Consider the following 15,306-nt stretch of genomic DNA (forward strand, 5'->3'; position numbering starts at 1 on the left):
GACAGATTTACTTTGATTATTTGAAATATTTAAGAACAACGGAAATCTATGTTGGGTCTAGAGGTGGAAATGTAAAGTATGTCATTATTTCTTGTTTAACACCATCCACCTCAATACAACCCATTTCCATAATTTTCACTATACCGATTATATTCTGAGTGTTCCCTTATATGTGTTTTTAGCTCGCACACCTGTGTGTGTGTATTCGTGTTGCTCCCCAGACAGACTGCAGGCTCTGACTCACCACTAAGTAATACAAGTTTCAGCACACTGCCAGTGCCCTGCTCTTTCCCAGCTTCTCCTTCACTGACCTGCATTCACAGAAAGGTGGCTCCATTTGAACAAAGATCTGCAGCAGCAGCACAGCCCAGGGAGGGCTCCCTGGAACAGTTTACTGGGCCTCAGGGGAGATTAGTTACTCCCCCTGGTTTGGCAGGACTGTTTCCCACTGGAAAAGAGGCACTAGAAGTGAGGCAAGACAAAGCCAAGCACTGTGACTAATCCTCAAGACTGCAAGAAGCATCCAGTCTACTAAAGGACAGAAACAAAAACTAAAATGGATACAAATACCAGAGTCTGAACACAAAGAGCACTATCCAGACAGTACGGGACAACTGAGCATTGTGGCCCTGTAATCCGGAAACCTGAGTTCAAATCCTAACCATAGAGACTTAATAGCTATAGAAATCTATACCTATTAGACAAATGCCTTGACCTCAGACTTTGTCTCCGGTCTGTAAAGAAATACTCGTACAACAGTCCTTAATAGGCTGTTGAGGAAAGTATTTTACAAAGTTTGTTAAGGTACTATAAAGTATGAATTATTAATATTTTCCATAGTAATTCTCTTGAAAATCTTAAAGACATAAAGATAGTTGATCTTTTCCATCCTTATAAACTATGTAATGGTATTTAATCAAAGGTCAGCCTCATGGACGTGCATCTGTGGTTATTAGCTCAATAGCTACTGGGTAGCTATCACAAAGAAATCAATGACCTATATATGTTTGTAATAGGTTGTTTTGTTTGAATTCTCAGTTGAGGGGCAGGAGGGAGAGGTTTAGTGTGAGAGTATAAGAAGGTGGATTTTGGATGATAAAAACAAAGCAATGAAAGGGGCAGCTAGGTAGCGCAGTGGATAAAGTACTGACCCTGGATTCAGAAGGACTCGAGTTCAAATCTGACCTCAGACACTTGACAATTACTAGCTGTGTGACCCTGGGCAAGTCACTTAACCCTCACTGCCCCACCAAAAAAAAAAAAAGGCAATTAGACACTTAAAAAAAAATGGGGGGTGGGGGAAAACACATCTTTAATACACATCATTGCACGAATACAAGCAAGAAGGCCATATGTAATTTACTCATTAAACTGGAAAATTCCTAAAGTGGACATTAATTTTCACCTTGTTGCCACAATTTTGCTGTATCCATGGAGCTCACACTGCTTGGCACTATGCAAAGTGGGAAGCAGAAACAGATTGATCTCCACAGAAGTGGTGACATCACTTAAAAAAAAAGGAGGGGCAGCACACAGCAGAAGTTCTTCTGTCCTCTTAGTAAAGCATTTGCAATAAAGTAAGCAAGGAAGGACTAAAACAAAACTCTCAAGCTATCTCCCAACATGAAATATTTTGAAAACAGCTATTCTTAAAAGTTGCTTTTGAAAACTGCAGCCCAGAGTTGTAACTGATTTCAAATTTAAATATATCTTTGTAAGGAGTAAAAAAAAAAGGTCTAAATTCAACAAATATTTATTTGATCTCTTCAAATTTGTCTGACACACCACTCACCTTTGATTTGTAGCTGATACAACTAACCACCATTACTACTCTGGGAGAATTTCAAGAGACAGATACACACCATTTTCCCTATGTTCAGTATAAAAAGTGGGAAGAAAACCATGGCAAGAAGAGTGAAAATGTGGGGGCACGTAATTTTGAGATTAACACATTGCAAAATGTTACTGCAGCAAACTGCAGATGGAAGAGAAAAGAAATCTATTTAAATGGAATTAATAGATAGTAGTTTGATAACACAAAGAAATGCAACTGAGAATTCAATAACAATGTTATATATATATGAGATAAGAGTCAGCAGTAAAACAGTAAGCTTTGGAACACAGGGTCTGAGAAGAAAAGAGAAGCAGGCACTTATTTCTATACCCTAAATTCTTCTTCAGAAGATGACATCAGTGCCAAGTGAACCATTGTTTAGCCTTAATACGGAGGAAGCCTCCTCCTAGTTCCCATTCCCACCCCTTGACTCTTTAGTTCAGTATCTACTAAAATTTGTCATAGCTCTATGTTTAAATTTCTTTAGATTGTAGACTAATACTAGGTTCTCAGCAGAGAGTTGGACAGTTTTCAGGAGATACAAAAGACAAACTTCAGGTAAAATCACTGTTGAGAGCTCAGTTCTATTTTGCATTAATTTACCTATGAAAGATACATCAAATGCACATGACACTGACAAAACTTAATTCACAGTGCTTCCTTCGCAATTTGGCTCAAGCTCAAAAGGACTAAAATCCTCTAGCTAAATAAATGGCTAAGTTGGGGGAGGGTTTTTAAAATCATCAACAACAACAAATTTTTTTTTCTTTGCATTTTGATTCCTCCCACTTTGTAGGCAACTCTAAATCACATATGCCATAAGGCTGAAGGACTATGTGATCAGAGCTTCCAAGTGTTCCTTCATTAAGTAATTGCAAATAATCACATGAGATAAAGTGTCAAAATACTGCTCTTCTGAAACATCGGTGTCCCTCTGATCCACACGATCTTACTATAAACCCCTAAACAAAAATCCTTGTTTGGACTAAAAAAAAAGGAATGAGAGATGTAGGCATTTCACACGGGTAACATGTTTAACAAAGATATGTTGAATGTAGTTGATAGTATGTATTCCAAGTGTGCAATCTCCTCAATCACATCTGCTAAATAGGGAATCTAGTTTATAACCAGTATGACTGTTTCAAACCTTTCAATAAATACATTTCAACAAGTCATTAACATCTGCAAATCAGCAGAACACAGATATGAGGAACTCATCTGACAAAAAAACACCACTAAAGCAACAAGGAAAAGTATCTAATCCCCCAAATTAAAGCTATGTTTTAAGCAACAACTGAAGCCCTAAGGGTAAATTTGTCACAAAGGTACAGTGGCAAAATTAACTAGCTTTCCTCAAAATTCAACCTAAAAAGATATTTCCCTCACCCAACAAATTCCAAATATAACCCAAATTATCATGTGTTAACCTTGTAATCTGGGTTGATAAAAATAAGAAAGAATTTAATAGCTATTCCAAGACATACACAAACACACACACACACACACACACACATGTTCCCCTTCAGAGAATAAGTTTGTATGTTTCCAAAGTCCCATCATTCCACTGTATATTTCTATGATATCCAAATTTATTCCATGCAAATTCTCAGTCACAAAAAAGATCTGCCATTTGGAGAACAGTCTCTGATAGTAATGTTCCTTTATAAATCCAAGGAAAACTAAAAAGAGTACTTCACAGAATGAAAATCAACAAAAAGCTGGAATCACTATTTTAAGTTAAATCAGAAAGCTCTTCTTTTCCACCTTCCCATCTTTGCTTCTGCTTTCATCTGGAATCCACCATCCTCCCAAAAAACCCTCTACTTATAAACCATTGTTAAAGCCAAATACACAAACACACACACACAGACACACAGTAGGCTTTTAATATTAGGCAGTTTTAAAGATAACATTCTCTAGGGAAATACCAAATTCAAATTATTCTGCCTCTTGATACAAGGTTCATTTCCCTTATCAAGAAATATTTGAACCATCCACTATGGGCAAGTTACCCTACTTAACACCAAGTTTTCATGCAGCACCTCTGGAAAGACCCCAGTACTCTGAAAAGAGTAACAATCTGGACAGACTTTATTAATCCACTGATGACAAGTCATGTGTTTAAATCAGCTGCTAATGTCACAAGGAATAGACAGTACTTATTCTTTCGGTATCCAAGGAGAAGATATGATGCTTTAAAGGGAGTATGAACACTCAAACACGGTAGATCTTCACTTATCTCACTCTATCTTTGCCAAAATTCATGTAAAAGTAATAGAAATAAGCAGAAGGCCAGCTTCTAAAGTCTCAGTTTAATAGTTTATCTTTTAACAAAGGTAAGACTCCTGACAGCAGTCAAGTGCTCCTAAGTTACTGGCACTATACACAAGTGTGCTTGAAGTTGCAACTGCCAGCTGAATTCCTGGCTTTAGCAAAGAACTGTTCCTTGCTGTTGAAGAAGCTCTATAAAAGCTTTGCCAAAAACAATATCAGGCAGCACGAGAAGTCACTGCAAGCTTCAGGATTCCATTCAAGATGTATATTTAACCTACTGAACATAACTCAGTAGGATAATCACAGAAAGCTACTAGGCAAGACCCAAATTTAGTCTCCCCCACCAAGTTCTAGAACTTCACCCCACAAAGGAGTCACGATCAGTTGAAACATGTGGATCACAAAAAGCCCTCTGTCTTCTTACATGGCCTGAAGGGTCTCACATGTACCCAACATGAAGGAAAAGCAAACTGACCACATGACTTGGACTGATTCAGCTTGACTCAGGTGTTCTGGGGAGCCTCTCCCAAACAAAAGAATCGAGTTTAATAACTTAATGGGCTCACAGCCTTGACACTCGTGACAAATCCCGGCACCCTCGACTACGACCCGGGAAACTGTCACGGAAAATCGCTGTTTTGTCCTCCTCCCCCTTACACCGAGGACCTGTGAGGAGCCACCAACACTAATTTCATCATTACACAAGGCCGAAATCCGTCCCGACCTTACCTCCTTGTTCGCAAAGCTCGGAGGCCGACCCACTTGAGAAACCAAGCCCACGCGGCTCTGCGGCCCCGAAGGCCAGCTGGACGGCCGCCCCTTCCTCCCCCCTCACGGCACGGAGCGTCTAGTAAACAATCCCAGACAGCTGACCGTACCGGCCCCTATGCACCGGCCGTGGGCGGCCCGCCAAGGAAAGAAGGGCGAGCCTCGGGCCCCCGACGACGTGCCCGTCCGGGTCCCACTGCCTCTGACCGGCCCCGGGGCCCCTGGCCAGTTCTCGGACCCCTCCCACGAGGCCCCGGAACCTCCCGCCTCATGCCTGGGGCGCCGGGGAGGCGGGAGCCCCGGTCCTTGGCTCAGGACCCTCCTTAGGCCCCTGTCTTGAGGGACGGGGCAGTGGGAGGGGGAAGGGCGGAGGGGGCCCGGGAGTGGGCCGGCGGACAGACGGACGGACGGAGGGGGCAGCTGGGCCCGCGGCTCACCGCAGGCGAGAGGGCGGGCGGCTCCTCCGGGGCTCGGGAGCGATGCCGGATGCGTCTCGAGGACTCGGCGAGCAGGGCAGCAGGAGAGTGGACGTTCCGAGTCCGCTCGACGAGACTCCCTTTTCCTTCTCCTCCTCCCTCTTCCACCACCGCCGCCGTCTCCGCCTCGGGCTTTATGGCCAACACTAGGGCTCCGCTCTCACTTCCGCCACCGCCGCCGCCCCGAGCGGAAGTACCTGTCACGAGACCCTTGACGCCAAGGCCCGCCCCATACGTCCGCACGTCTGACACCAGCCGGGCCCGACCGCGGTGGAGATCACGTAGGACAACATGGCGGCCCCCATGCCGAGAGGCCGCTGGTGTAAGGGCGGCGCCATATTAGACCCCAAACTGACCTTCCCGGCTTTCCACCCGGCAGAGGAAGAAAAAGGAAGCAATGACAGCTTCTCCTTGTATTAGTGTCAGCGCGATGGTGTCCCCGTGGCCACAGCGGAGCCCTAAGGTTCCATACGCGCTTGTAGGATTCTCATTCAGAGCTCTATTCACGCACTTCGTCCAAGGAGGATTTATTAAGTGCCTACTGTATTCCAGGTGATGGAGATTTTTCACGGGAGCAAGCCATGAGGTTCAGAAAGACCTTAGTATTAAAGCAAGATGAACGCATGAGTAAAACATTTATTTGGCATTCACTACATGCGAAGCACTGGGTATACACATAGGAAAATAAAACAATTCCTGCCCTCCAGGAACTTACATTCTAAGACAGTCTAATGAACCCCCAAGGGGTCTGTGGATACTTCTCAGCAGGTCCGTGAGCTTGAACGGGGACGAAAAATTACACCTGTTTTCACTAACCTCTAAGTGAAAAGTTCATTATCGCGAAGCCTGCCAAAGACTCAAAGAAAGGCTAGCTCGTGAATTCCAGCCTAGGTGACTAGTAGAAGCATGGTGGTGCCATCCACAGAGATAAAGGAAGGGAGCAGAAGGGCCCGGATGTAAGGGGAAAGATGATGGATTTTGGACGCGAGTTCGAGGTGCTTGACTACTCTGTGGTAGGCATTGTGCTGCCGGGTTGCTGTACTGTCAAAGAGCTTACATGGCGGGGGGGGGGGGGGGGGGGGGGGGGTTTACAACATATACACAAGATAAGTAAGAACAAGATTATTTGAGGAGGGAGAGAGAACTAAAGTGAAGGAATCGGGGAAGGGTTCTTGGAAGAAAGATGACACCTGTGAAAGAACAAGAGGCTTGAGATGAGAAGGTGGTGCAATCTAGGCACCTGGGAAAACTCCAGGTGGAAGTATACAGCCGGCAGTTGGAAATACAGGACTGGATTGACTCTAGGAGGAAATAGGGGCTGGAGTTACCCATTTAGATATCTGCTTTAGAAATTGGAAATGAGGGGGCAACTAGGTGGCGAAGTGGATAGAGCACCCGCCCTGTATTCAGGAGTACCTGAGTTCAAATCCGACCTCAGACACTTAAACACTAGATGTGTGACCCTGGGCAAGTCACTTAACCCCAATTGCCTCACTAAAAAAAAAAAAAGAAATTGGAAATGAAACCCAGGTCCTGGATGAGATCATTAAGGGTGAGCAGTAGGGAAGTAATGCTATTAAATAACAATACAAGTCAATGAATAAGTCCCTAATTAGTGAGACAGACTATAAATATTAAAGAAATTCTGAGGGCAGCTAGGTGGCACAGTGGATAAAGCACCTGCCCTGGATTCAGGAGGACCTAAATTCAAATCTGGCCTCAGACACTTACTAGCTGTGTGACCCTGGGCAAGTCACTTAACCCTCATTGCCCTGCAAAGAAAAAAAAACAAAAACAACAAAAAAACAAAAAAGAAGAAATTCTGAGGAGGGGGAGGGAGAGACAGAGAAAGAGACAGAAAGAATGTTGTGGTGGTCCAGTAGCTCTAAATTTAGAGTTTAGTAAGACATCAAAGATGCCAAGGCCATCCATTGTATCACCAGTTGCCCTGACTTTGACTTGCCACTGAATTTTGATGACTCTGGAAGAGAGAATGAGGCTGACAACTTTATGCAACTCTGCCTCACTTAAATCCAGTTCATGAACTAGTCAAGACATCACCCTGTGCTGGCACTGTTCCTCTTAAAAAATGAAGGACAAACAACAAATTTGGAGTAGTGCCTGTCTTCAAATCCTAGTTCTCCTACTTCATACTTTAAGAAAGTATGACCTTGGTCAGGGGACTTAACCTCCCTGGGACTCAGTTTCTCATTTGTAAAATTTTAAAAATCTGTACTAGATGACCTTAAGACTTGCCTAGATGACCTGGCTAGACTTCCAGCTCTAAATCTATAATCCCATGGTCAGGATGGAGGGCAGAGAAGGCTTTGGGAAGAAGGCGCCCCTTGAAACATGTCAAAGATATAACTAGGGAGAGCAGAAGAAGTAGAGTTTCCAGAAGAGCACATCATCTCCATTTTACAGCTGTGGAAATTGAGTCTCAAAGAGGCCAAGTGATTTGCCCAAAGTTATACAACAAGGAAGCAGCTGAGTTGGGTAGGAACTTGAACGCAGGTCCCCTGACTCCCAAGTATAGTGTTCTTTCCCAAAATGAAAGAATATATTATATTAATATATAATATAAATATATAATATATTTCAATCAACCTCTTCATTAATTGGAATACTCTATATAAATGTGAGCTATTTTTATTATTCACAATTTTATATAAAAGTCTTTACTTGTAGGGAACCAAATTAAAAGCTATGGGTAAGAAAATTATCTGTAATCTTATCAAAATTGTCTCAGATTAAAATCCATCCTTTCCAATTGTCAATAAGCAGTCAATAAACATTGTTAAGTACTCATCAGGCACTGTGCTAAGTGATGGAGATAAAAATATGAAAAAGAAAGTGTCTGCCCTCAAACTGCTTACAATCAAATGGAGAAAGATGGCATACAAAAGAAAGCTGAAAGGGGGAGAGAGGAGATACCCAGCACCATGGTATGATGAAGAAGTCAAAGAAGTCCAAAACGGGTACAGCCAGGTGGGAAATGAAGAGATGTTTTAGGAAAAGTCTGTCCGGTCTCCTCTCCTTAAATGGGGGGAGCATATGACTCCACCCTCCAATGAAAGGAACAAATAGAGGAGGTATAACAAGGCTGATTGGATCTGACAAGATGAGATTTCCCAATCATGAGTTTATTGGGACAATGGTAAAGTCAAAGAAGTACAAAAGGGGTGCAGTTGGTAGCAATGTCAGATATCTTTGCATCCATGTTCTCTCATAGAAGAGGATCTTCAATGTGCTAAAAGCCCTTCCTCTAGGTATTCATTTACGGGTATTAGTGGATTATCTAGGTAAGGGATCTCTTAGCCTTATAACTGTGGCCGGTTTCCTCCTTCCTTCTTCCCTTCCCCTTCCTTTCTTTCTTTCTTTTTCTTTCTTTCTTCCTCCTTTCCTCCCTTCCTCCCTTCCCCTTCTTTTCCTTCTTTTTCTTTCTCTCTTTCTTCCTCCCTTCCTTTCCTTTCCCCTTCCTTCCTTCTTTCTTTCTTTCTCTTTTTCCTTCTTCCCTTCCTTTCCTTTCCCCTTCCTTCCTTCCTTCCTTCCTTCCTTCCTTCCTTCCTTCCTTCCTTCCTTCCTTCCTTCCTTCCTTCCTTCCTTCCTTCCTTCCTTCCTTCCTTCCTTCCTTCCTCTATCTCCCTATCTCTCCCACACTCTAAGTACACTAGCCATTCATGAATGTGCTTTGACTTGCTCAGTTTTCAACCCATGCTGCTACTTTATGTAGGCTAGCAGCCCAGAGGTTCACTATATTTGTGCTACTTTAACCCTACTGAAGCTCAGAACTCCCAAACTCAAGTGATCCACTGGCCTCAGCCTCTTCAGTAGTAGGGACTATAGGCCTACACAACCGTTCCCAGAACTACCTCCTTTTCTAAACACCCCTATCTTTAGTGTTATACCTTATGTCACTTTTTTTCTCTTTTTTTGCATATGTGGTCATTGGAAACAGTCTACAGTCTGCTCTTGTCTGCTATGAATCTCTTCATTGCCTTTGATTCAAGGTCCATGACTGCATGATTTATAAAGTTTTGGTTTTGTGTGCATATTCTAAAACATGACTAAATCTGCTGTAAAGGAACATGTTCATCTAGGTATACTTCCACTGCAGTTCCTATAAGCCCTCTAGATTTTCAGCCCTCCATCTTATCTTGCCCACTATTCCTCAGTCCCCCACCTCTCAGCAATCAGGCCAGATTGATTTCCTCATAACTGTCCCACCCCATCCTCCTTCTTGGCCTTTGTTCCTAAAGCCAAGCTTCCCTCTCCCCTTTCTGCATTTTTTTCCCTTCTGCATTTCTAAAGCATACCCATTCTTTACATTTAGGCCAAGTCCAGTGTCTTTCCTAAAGCTTTTCCTCACTCTTCTGGCCTCCACAGATTTCTCTTCTTCTGACCTCCCAAGAAATATCTGGTTTATAGTACAGGGTTGGCATTTAATTACCTGCAGTCCTGACTTATAAACCTCAGATACATACAAAGGGCTGCCCCTATCTTTCCATGCCAGAGACTTCTTTGGCCCATCCAGGGAGTTGTCCAAAAACAAAACAAAACTTATGGGAATCTTCATTTACAGATGTAGAAAAAAGAAAGAAGTTGCCAAAAACCATAATGAGTTTAGGAGAGCTTCCCCAGGGTAGAGTTAGAGATGGCCTGCCTATAACTGCCTAAGACATCTACATTGCTTGAATTATTTCATTTCATTTCCGCTTTGTTTGTTTTCTGGGGAAGGGACAGTGAGGACACAAGAATGGCCAGGTGTGGATTTATTCAGGATAACAATCATCCTCTTTAAAAAATGTGAACACGGGGGGGCAGCTAGGTGGCGCAGTGGATAAAGCACCGGCCCTGGATTCAGGAGTACCTGAGTTCAAATCCAGCCTCAGACACTTACTAGCTGTGTGACCCTGGGCAAGTCACTTAACCCCCATTGCCCTGCAAAAATTAAAAAAAAAAAAATGTGAACACGGGGGCAGCTAGATGGCACAGTGGATAAAGCACCGGCCCTGGATTCAGGAGTACCTGAGTTCAAATCCGGCCTCAGACACTTGACACTTACTAGCTGTGTGACCGTGGGCAAGTCACTTAACCCCCATTGCCCTGCAAAAAAAAAAAATGTGAACGCTTCTAGGTATTTCCAGGTCATTCAGTCCCACATTAGAATAAATTAGTTCAGTTTGATTTTCCTGGAATATGCAGATAACCACGATTGCACTGAGGGAATAGGGGTTCCCTAAAGAAGGGGAAAGGGTAGAAGTTAATTTTGGTGAACATAACACTTGGGGAAGTAGGGCAGGTTTGAGAGAGGTGCCAGAGTGTGTATAGAGGAAGGGGGTCAGGGCAATCTGTACTAGACCTGTTGGGATGGTGCAGATGGGAAAGTAGAAGGGGTGCCCAAGACAAAGGGGGCCTCTTTCAAAACTTTACCCTGCTTCCAAGAGAATCAGCCGAGAATTGGAAGGGACCTTAAAGGTCACCTAATCCAATCACCTTATTCTAAAGACACAAAAGTCCCATAGCAGGATCAAAAGCCTACATCTATACAACCCTGATACCTTTTCAGTGAAATAGGAGAAAGACAACTCAACATGGGGTCAAGAGATGTGGACCCAAACCCTACCTTGAATACTTCCTAAATGGGTGACCACAGGCAACCATCTGTTAATAGAGCAAAAGGCTTGGAGCCAGGAGACCTAGGTTCATATAGGTCTCAGATACATATGAGTGGCCCACCCCCTTCTATGATCATACATTCCCTTATCTTTTATGACATTTCGTGCCTTCAATCTATCAGCAATAAGTTGCATTGTATATATACTCACCATGTGACTTTCTATTACCCTTTGGGAGATTGTGAAATTCCATGATTGGGAGTTATATAGGATCACCAGGACAACAAATTGGTATGTAAAAGATGCATGATCACGGGCAAGTAACTCAACTTCCCAGAAACACAGTTTCATCTGTGAAGTGAGAATAATAATAACAGTAATAATAATAGCCACCTGTCTCACGGTACTATTGTGAGGGAAATATTAGACAAGGATTCCTCAACCCTACTCCTATTGGAACATAAACAGGAACAACCAGAATAAAGTTCTGACCTCAGGGGAAAGATTTTTTCTCTCAATCCCACATAACTTGTTTTCTTACAAGGGATCTAGGTGCAGAAAAGGCAGGAATCCTGGCCAGAGGTTGTCAGCTCTACTCAGGGTTCTTTTTCTTTCCCTCCCTGCTCCTTTTATACACAATACCTCCCTTCTAGGTAGGTAGAGTGATAGGGTTCATTTTGCTCACCTGATCTCTGCAACATTATCTCACACCACTCCTGACCCTGTTTCCACACTGCTGCCAAGTCAGTCATGTATTCAGTAAATGTTCTGCTCCCTCTTCCTTTCCCCCTCATTTTCATGCCAATTGCTCAGCTCTGCTCACTGCTTGGGCAGCACCCCCATCCCAACCCCCAGCTCTGCCTGTTGAAATTCTACCCATCCTCCCAGACACTACTGCAATGCCATCTTCTCTGTAAAGCCTTTGCTGACCCTGCTGCCAGTCAGGAGTGGTCTTTCCATTCCCTGACCTCCCAAAACAAGTCCTCTGGATGTTTTGCCAATGTCTTATACCATTTTGCCTTGTAGTTCTTCATGTGCATGTTCTTATCATTTATACTAGGTTGCACACTCTTTGATGAGATGTTAAACATAACCTCTACTCCACATATGCAGAAACAAACACACATATGGATGGAATCCAATAGTTTGTTGTTTTGTTAGGTTTTTTTGGTGGGGCAGTGAGGGTTAAGTGACTTGCCCAGGGTCACACAGGTAGTAAGTGTCAAGTGTCTGAGGCCAGATTTGAACTCAGGTCCTCCTGAATCCAGAGCCAGTACTTTATCCACTGCGACACCTAGCTGCCCCTGGATGGAATCCAATAGTGTAAAAATCCAATAGTGTATTACCCATTTTGTCACTCATACTAACAGTGCAGATACAAATTTGGTCTAAATGTACGTAATGATAAGCAACAACATTTTTCCTCCTCCATACTAAGAGATATAAAATCTTAAGTATTAAGCAATATCAAAGGTACTGACTTCATAACCATCTAAATTAGGGCTTAACTAGTTTTAGCTAAGATACATTTGGAATGCTAACTAGTGATCATTTAAATACAATGTGAATCAAAGTTTTTTGTTATAAATTAATTTTTTAAGTTATTGAATAAAACAAGTATTTTCATAATAGTATGAAATTGCAAATCTATTATGCATTGCTTACTTTTAAATATATAATAAAGTTATCTAAATTTCTTTCTTTCCTTTTTTCTTCTCTCTCCCCCCAGTCCCCCCCATTAAGCACAAATGGGTATATATATGTAGAATTATTCTATACATCCTTCTATTTATCAGTTCTTTCTCTGGATGCAGATAGTGCCTTTATTCATATATCTTTTTTTTAAATTTTTTTTTTTGGTAGGGCAATGAGGGTTAAGTGACTTGCCCAGGGTCACACAGCCAGCAAGTGTCAAGTGTCTGAGGCCGGATTTGAACTCAGGTACTCCTGAATCCAGGGCCGGTGCTTTATCCACTGCGCCATCTAGCTGCCCCCTATTCATATATCTTTTATAATTAATTTGGGTATTTATAATAGTTAAAATGACTTATTTGCCCAAAGTAATTCTTAAAAACAATACTGCTGGGGCAGCTAGGTGGCACAGTAGATAGATCACCAGTCCTGGATTCAGGAGGACCTGAGTTCAAATCTGACCTCAGACACTTAACACTTACTAGCTGTGTGACCCTGGGCAAGTCACTTAACCCTAATTGCCTCACTAAAAAAACAAAAAAAACAAAAAAACACAATACTGCTGTATTGTATACAATATTCTCTTGATCCCGCTCATTTCACTCTACATTATTTCATGCAAGTCTTTCCATCATTTCCTAAGACAATCGAGCTCACCATTCTTATAGCACAATAATATTCCATCACAATCATATACCACAACTTGTTCAGCCATTCCCCAGTTGATGAGCATTCAGGCAATTTCTAGTTCTTAGCTACCACAAAGAGAGCTGCTATAAACATTTTACAACACATAGGTTCTTTTCCTTTTTCCCTAACCATCTTTGGAAATAGACCTAGCAGTGGCATTGCTGGGACAAAGGGTAGAGGCAGTTTAATAACTCTTTGGACATGAAGATTAATTCCCCTAAAAAAGAAAACGCTAGAGGAACAATCCTGAAGACAGGTCAGAAATACAGCGAACACTAGTTTATGCATAGTAACTGATGATGGGTTAATACATGTTCAGTGGATTGAATTTTCACCTCTGGGGAGCAGCTAGGTGATATAGTGGATGAAGCACCGGCCCTGGATTCGGGAGGACCTGAGTTTAAATCCAGCCTCAGACATTTGACACTTACTAGCTGTGTGACCCTGGGCAAGTCACTTCACCCTCATTGCCCTGAAAAAAAATTTTTTTTACCTCTGTCTAGAGCCCACAAACTTGATTCTGCCCTTTCCTTCTCATTATCTTCTTTCATCCTCCCCTCTTACTCTGTACCTTTCCTTGACTTTGACCCACCCTCCCATAGCCCACAGATGGTGGAATGAGTTGATGTCCCTAATAATAGGGGAGGGGACAACGCCAGACTGGCAGTGTACAGCAAGAGAGACCACTCACCTGGCCTGCCTCGGAAGCCTTAGCTCAGACCATGGGAAGAAAGGGAGCCAGAGAAGTCTGTCCTGTTCCTCTGCTTCCCAGGGCAGTCACGCCCTTTTCCTGTATTTCCTGCAGGGAGGAGAGAAGCAGAAGGGGCTCAATTCTGCCAGATTCCGAGTCAATTCACTTCACTTTAGCAAGCATTTGCTCCTCCTTGCTATGTGGTGGCCACTGTGCTAGGTGCTAGGGGTATAGAGATTAAAATGAAAAAGTCTCTGCCCTCAGGGAGTTGATAAGCTTAACTTGTGTTGAGGTGGGAAGAACCCCAAACTGGGGGAATCAGGAAAAACCCTTATGGCCCACAACATTTGGGCTGAGCCTGGCAGGGAGCTGAGGATTCCAAGAAGCTAAGGTGAGTCCAGGAAGCATTCCCAGCATGAGATGTAAAAGCCCAGATATAATAATACAACGACCATTTGTGACTCCAGAAACATGCTGTCATTACGTTATAGAAGGGTGGTGGATTTAGGGTACAGAATGAGACACGTCTATCTTTGTGTATAGCCACTGTGGGGATTTGTTTTGCTTGACTATGCATATTGGCAACAAACACAGTCAACAAGCATTTATTAAACACCTACTATGTACCAGGCACTGTGCTAAGTGCTAGGGATACAAAGAAAGGCAAAAGATAGTCCCTGCCTTCATGGAGCTTACAATCTAAGGGGGGATACAGCATGCAAACAATTATGTACAAGCCAGACATAGGAGAGAATGTAAAAAATCAACAGAGGGAAAGTCATGGTATGAAATAAAACATTCAAACATGAATGTTTACTCCTTGTAGCAAAAAACAGAGAGGTGAAAGGTTAACAGAGACATCAACCTATTCTACTTTCTTATAGGGATCAAAAGGTTGCCTGACACAGAATGATCACTGGCTTTGGAGCCAAGGTCCCCCACACTACCTGTGTGACCTTAAGCAAATAAATCCCTTTGGGGGCAGCTAGATGGCGCAGTGGATAAGGCACTGGCCCTGGATTCAGGAGGACCTGAGTTCAAATCAGGCCTCAGACACTTGACACTTACTAGCTGTGTGACCCTGGGCAAGTCACTTAACCCTCAAACAAACAAAAAAGGCAAATAAACCACTTTGCTGGGCCTTGATTTCCTTATCTATAAAATGAAAGGCTTGGCTAGTATGTGTGAGGCAGGATTCAACAAACATGCTAAAGAAATGTTCTCTTCCTTCCTTCCTTGCTCCCTTTTTTCCTTCCTTCCTTT

General features: G+C 42.9%; 1 protein-coding gene across 1 annotated transcript in view; it reads right to left on the reverse strand.

The window, feature by feature from the left end:
* The window catches only part of RAB7A (RAB7A, member RAS oncogene family), a 66,919-nt gene extending 61,367 nt beyond the window's left edge, over positions 1-5,552 (reverse strand). Inside the window, exon 1 of the mRNA XM_043971432.1 lies at positions 5,314-5,552. The gene's annotated coding sequence lies outside the window, so the exon portion shown is untranslated. The remainder of the gene's footprint in view (positions 1-5,313) is intronic.
* Positions 5,553-15,306: the final 9,754 nt, after the last annotated feature.

The sequence above is a fragment of the Dromiciops gliroides genome, chromosome 1 (genome assembly GCF_019393635.1).
Source record: "Dromiciops gliroides isolate mDroGli1 chromosome 1, mDroGli1.pri, whole genome shotgun sequence".
In the NCBI taxonomy this organism is placed as follows: Eukaryota; Metazoa; Chordata; class Mammalia; order Microbiotheria; family Microbiotheriidae; genus Dromiciops; species Dromiciops gliroides.